A 6,293-nucleotide genomic window follows, 5' to 3' on the forward strand; every position below is an offset into this window, starting at 1 on the left:
TCTTTTCCTCTATTCCTCTCTAGGAATGAAGCCTTTCTTCTTCTTGTCTCTTGTTTGTAAAGTTTAAATATTTAACATTTTACAAAAAGGTCTGGTAGAGAGAACACCTGCCTATATGTAATATTAGTAGATGTTACCTGTCAAACATCCACAACATCTGATAAACCATTTAGTGGCATAATAAGTGAAGTGCAGAAAAGAGTCACTCCTCCAGAGACCTGTTATCATCTCTGAAACTCTCAGACATTTGTGCTATCTGGCTCACAAGGCCTATCCCAAAACAGCCCTCACTATGAAGTCATTCCACTCTTGCATACCTAGTAACTGCACAAAGGGAATGGATTCATTTGCACTGTGGGATACATCACAACTGCCACTAATAAACAGCATGTGAGTTGAAGGCTAGTCAGGTTGCCTGGGCAACTATTACATTTTGCACTTGCTGAATGCTGACGAGTTGTGTACTGATATCTGTATCAAGAAAGAATGTATAAACTAGCTGCTGTTTGTATATAATGCTCAGCAATCATGTGTATGTTTGCAAGTGATGCTTGCATAATGTTGAGTGATTAATGTGTTTAGATGCCTCTTAATTTGACTTTTGCACTCAGTAATCCCCAAGTTCTGAAAGTAAGCTATGGGTTGAGTGGCTGTAGGGCTGTATTTAGGTGGAGAGTTTTTATAAACTATATTTAAGCAACAGAACACAAGCAGATAATCACTTCTGCTGATATTCAGACCAACAAAACAATTGCAAATGTTAAAAAACATTTGCTTATTTCTTTGGTTTATTTTATCTCCACCAATAAAAAATAGTTCCAAATGAAGCTGATTTAACTGTTGAACCTCTCTGAGCAACAATGTTTAAAAGCAACACCTAGTAACTTTTCCTCTGTGGTCGCCCTACAGGTTGGAAGCGGAATTGTCCATTACGGCTGTTGTAAATAATTTAGCCTATACCGCCACACACGCGCATGCTCTCCGTTTATCCAGCACCACCATTGGAATCATGATGACAATTCAAAAGCTACCCGGCTGCTAGGCATCTAACATCCAGTTTGTAGTCTACTGTCAAGTACGCTTCACCTATCGGCAATTGTAACGCTTGCCGTAAAGCAAGTCAAATTTGTAGTTTTCTAAAAAAAAATCTCATTCGGACTACAGAAACGCAACCCGATCTGACAATCTTACATAACGTAGGTATATCAGATAAAGGACCGCAAAGCGTGACATAAGTGCATTTCACCATTTCACGACTTGAACCACTGAAACAATTTTGAAAACATTATTTTAAGGTAAAAAATCGGTAACACTTTATTTCGATAGTCCACTTTAGACATTCTACTAACTATAAGTAACTTTTCAACTACATGTCAACTAACTGTCATTAGAGTATTAGTAGACTGTTTGCTTAATATCTGCTAACATTTTATTTTGTTGGTCCCCCAACAGACATTCAACTGACTATAAGTAACTTGGCGACTACAAGTAAACTTATTCTCCTAATCCGAGCCCTAACACCTAACCATAACAGTCTACTAACAGTCTACTATAATATACTAATACTCTAATGAGAGTTAGTTGACATGTAGTTGAAAAGTTACTTATAATTAGTAGAGCGTCTAAAGTGACTATCGAAATAAAGTGTAACCAAAAAATCTTATTTAGTGTTGTTTTAACAATTGTTTGAATGAGTGAAGCTGCATCCAAAGTCGGTTAAAAAGGTATATGCTACGAATGTGTATGTAGTATGAATGAAATCTGTACGTATTACATCCCCATATTGTCATGTGACTTACATTTGTCTGAAATCGCATGAATCTATTTGACTTGAAACCTACTTTTGTGACCATTAAAAAGTACATTCTATTGTATGAATGTGTGTACACAATAAATTAAATTTGGACGTACTATATCCGCCATGTTGTCATTGTCATGTGACCTACAGCATCAGTTGCGTTGCTTCACTGCCATTCACAACTTCATCGAACATCGAATGCACACTTCAGAATCTTGGCATAAGTAAGGCCATCAAGGTACTTTTTGCCTATACTGTTTGTCGAATGCTATGTATTCGAACATGCTATGCTACAGCGTGTTGTTTTTGAAAAAGTAATTACTAAGCGACCGTTACAAAGTATGTTTTATTATGAATGTGGCATTAATATAATTCGGAATTACTTACATTCGTTATGCTGTCATTGTCATATGACCTACCAGCAATACACCTACCACCACTTGAAGCAACACAGTCTCATGAAGATGCGTATCTATACCACGAGTGTCATTTCTCGTGGCATTTATACGCCAAAAGTGTTTTTTTCGTGTATATGGTACGCACTAAAAAACCCTGGGTTAGGTTTAGGGGGGAGGGGGGTGGGGAGTTCGTGCGTATTATACGCAAAAAAGTGCGTATCATATGTACGCGAAAATCGCGTGCCAAATACACGCAAAAACTGTTTTTGGCGTATAAATGCCACGAGAAATGACATTCGTGCCATAGACACGAACTTTCATGAGATCGGGCTGCTTGAAGGCAAGCCTGCAACCTTTAGCCAAAAAAGCACAATGGCTAATGCTAACGGTGCGTGCGGCGGTACGCAGGGAAGGAGACCAGAGTCCTTTTTTATGGATGTTAATAGTGAAGAGGCATCACTACACTGAATGAACTGCTTTTGTGTGGAAATAGCTTATCATTTAATGAATCGAATGACTGTCCACTAATCAGGGACGTGCACAAGGGGGTTGCTCAGGTTGCCCGGGCAACTGCCCATATGCCCTTCTCGACTCAGGTTGCCCTTCCGAGGAAAAAAAAAAATCGGACATTGGATGTAGAATTTCACGTAGGCCTAGACAAAAAAAAAAAAATAAAAATCGCAAAGCCTCATTCACTTCCATTCGGGCACTGAAAGTGAAAGTCAAACTGTTTACGTGGCTGCAGTGCCGCACGCGACCATAGACTGCACGCGACCGATGCGTATGGTAAGACACCGCAAATTACTCAGGCCGCGCCTCCATCTCGTGTCGCGCGCTAATTAATGTGTACGTCCGAAGTCCATGACAAAATGAAACGAAACTATCCTTCTTGTCACGAAAAGAGGAAGAAAAACATGAGAGTGAATTGCGGGAACAGCAGTCAGGTAAACTTGTGTTCTCTCCTCTCTAGTTTGATGTCAGCAAAGTTTGATGGTTTTTGGTCTTGCTAACCTATCTGGGCAGGCAGTGCATCTCTTGCATCACTTTTTGCCTGACAAAAGTGAAAGTAAAATACCATTATTTATTACGTTTTGTTTTTGATAAACGACAAAGTGCAACAACAGTGTTTGTTTACTGCAGCTCGGAAAACAAAACCGCGTCGCGTGTGTTGCGTTCATATGCGCGTGCACGAAATGAAACTCGCATTTTTCAAGCAGACATGTGGAGACCAGAAATACTGTACAATACGTGAATGATGGCACTGCCACTCAAAGTACCTACACATTATAAAGACACTGATTATCTAGTCTCAGTGTAGTTAAAAACTCTAGTCTAAACAACTGCACTAATTATGCAAGATAGAAACCAATGCAGGCTATTGACAATTTGACGTTGACTATTGATTTATAGGCTATATTGAATTTAAAATGATGATTAGCTGGACATTCTGGTCAATATGAATACAAATCCCTCAGTAAATAACCATAAATTAAGATTTGCTTCAACATGCATAAAAAATGTAAAAAATAAAAATCATAGGCTACTGATTCCGAAAATACCCAGGCTGTAGAGTGAACCAAGCTAATCCCAAAAGCCAAAGTTCAAGGTTGTAGCCTACTTTATTATTTTCTTCTTATGTTTACGTTAATGTTAACTTGTTATCTTAACATTCTATAAAAATGCTTTATTCAGTAAATATTGTTTGTTTGAACCTCATTCTGTTCCATATTGTTGTACTTATTCTTTGACTGTTTTGTTTAAAGGAGGGAGGATTGTATTGGGCGGTATTGAGTGGCAATGGCAAATGGTTTACATGGCTCACGGCATCACAGATCAGGTACTGTAGAGGGCCCCTTAGCAGAATTTTGCTTAGGGCCCCAGGGGGAGGTCAGGATTGGCAAAAAAGGATTGTATTTTTTCCCGAAATCTAAGCGTTTTTTTTATTTTATTTTTCGAGTTTTTCCATTCAATCCAGATTATTTCTTTTCAAATAAATAAATAAATAATAATAATTTAAAAAACAATAAACAACAATATGAGGAACTCTTTTGCTCATTTGTCTCATCTCTGACATTTTGCAATCTTTATAAATAATAATAAGACTATAAGATGAGGCATTGCGTTTGGACATAAACACGGCCAGATAAGGCAATTTGGAAGTGGACAAATTCAACTGAATATATTCCTTCATATAGCCCGTGAGGGGGGAAGAGGGGGGAAGAGGGGGGGAGGTGCCCTTTTTTCAGGTCAGAGCAACTGCCCCTCAAAATTCCTGTGCACGTCCCTGCCACTAATCTTCAACATGTTTTACGCTGAACAAAACTTTTGTTGGGAACGATACGTAGATTTTAGTATGATAAAAAGCTATTTATAAGCTTTGTGCCTATGATGATATAACGCTTTTTAATGAATGATATATATAACTACATACAAATTTAATAAATTAAATATCTATTCAATTACAATGTTTAGTGTAATCTTAAACTTAGTTTTACTTTGCAGCTAAAAGAGATATTCACACATTTTTTGGTGTCAGGAGCCAATCGGTCTGCGTAAAGTCGATCAAGCAACCTCTGGTTGTGACACTTTACTGCCATTCACAAATTCTCTCACGTGATCTCAGGTGATCTGTGAGTATGCTCACTGCAGTCCATTGGACATGTCATCAAGGCTACTTTATGCCTGCAGTTTATGAATACTGTCTGTGAAGTAGGACATACTCACATATTATTAACTTACAATACAGCAGGGAAGTATGCATATTCAGATGTAGTAACTTGTTTCGTATCTGAATGAATTAGTGTTTTGAACAAATCTGTCGGATAAACGATTAAATTACTTAAAGACCTACTGCAGTAATGTAACCTGCAAAAGTAATAAATGAACCCTCTCATAAAACTGAATGCAGTTGAGAAAGAGATGTTGGTGCACTGATTTAAGGTTTCTGTTGGCAAAAAGTTGAGTACAGCTGTCAGTGTCAGGGATTAGTTAGACATGTCGATTATCTGCCTGTTAGTCACACACACAGGCATGGAACTCTGGAACATTGTCATTCCCAAGTTGTTGTTTTTTTTTTTTAATTCACCTGTATTATGGTTACTAAATATTGTTTCGGTCATTCTCATTGACCAATCAATTGCTTGTTGGTGGGGTCATGAATGCTTAACCTGTGTTGAGATGTGTTGTGTGTTTTTTCCAGTGCCATCGCTATAGTGGGGTGAAAGGTGGCAAACAGCCCCCGCCCCCAAACCCAAACCCTAACCTGTGCTGGGGCCCCAGAGACCCCAGCTGGTTTGTTCACTGTAGCATCTGTTACATTAAAGACACAACTGACTGTTAGCAGCTTATCTATACATTTACTAAATATCGCATTCAGCTTTCAAGAAACAATTGTCGTTAAGTAGCCACACAAACATCCATCATATCAGTGACTGTTTAAATCTGTGACTGAATACAATGCACGGTTTATCCATTTAAATAGCTGACTGGGAATCTCCTTACCTGCATAGAGATTAAGTGGTTGTGAATCAGAGGTTGACTATGTTCATTGAGAAGCATAAAGATGTGGTACATGCTAAAGAAATTTCTCTGCAAGCTGAAACTTGCCATTTGAGGCTCTGGGGCACTTTAACAATCATCGTGCTCTGGTGCTTATAGTAGAGTTGGCATTGCTTTCTTTTCTTCTTCTTCTTCTTTTTTTTTTTTTAAATAAAAGTGCCCAGAGACAAGAGATATAATAATGCCTGGTCTGTGGTTTGTATGTGATAATCCATTGCAGTTGATAGGAGTTATTTTAGGGACTGTTTCCATGGTCATGGTTGGAATCTGAGCTCAATATAACTACAGTTATGTGTTGAGCTGTGACCTGTTATTGTGATATATTTCTACACATCTTTGGTGACTATAAAATAACAAATCAATGAGTGAGCGGGGAACAACCTAACGTGGGGTTAGTTGTAACACTTGTTTTAAAGACTTCACACATGCTAGCATGACAAAACTTAGTGTATTTACTAGTTGCCATATCAACACTATATAAAAAATATTGCACCAAAATTCAGAAATCTTTGGAAGACATCACTGAATATTTATTTAAC

Source organism: Pimephales promelas, chromosome 1, assembly GCF_988280905.1.
Source record: "Pimephales promelas chromosome 1, fPimPro1.hap1.1, whole genome shotgun sequence".
NCBI classification, from domain to species: domain Eukaryota; kingdom Metazoa; phylum Chordata; class Actinopteri; order Cypriniformes; family Leuciscidae; genus Pimephales; species Pimephales promelas.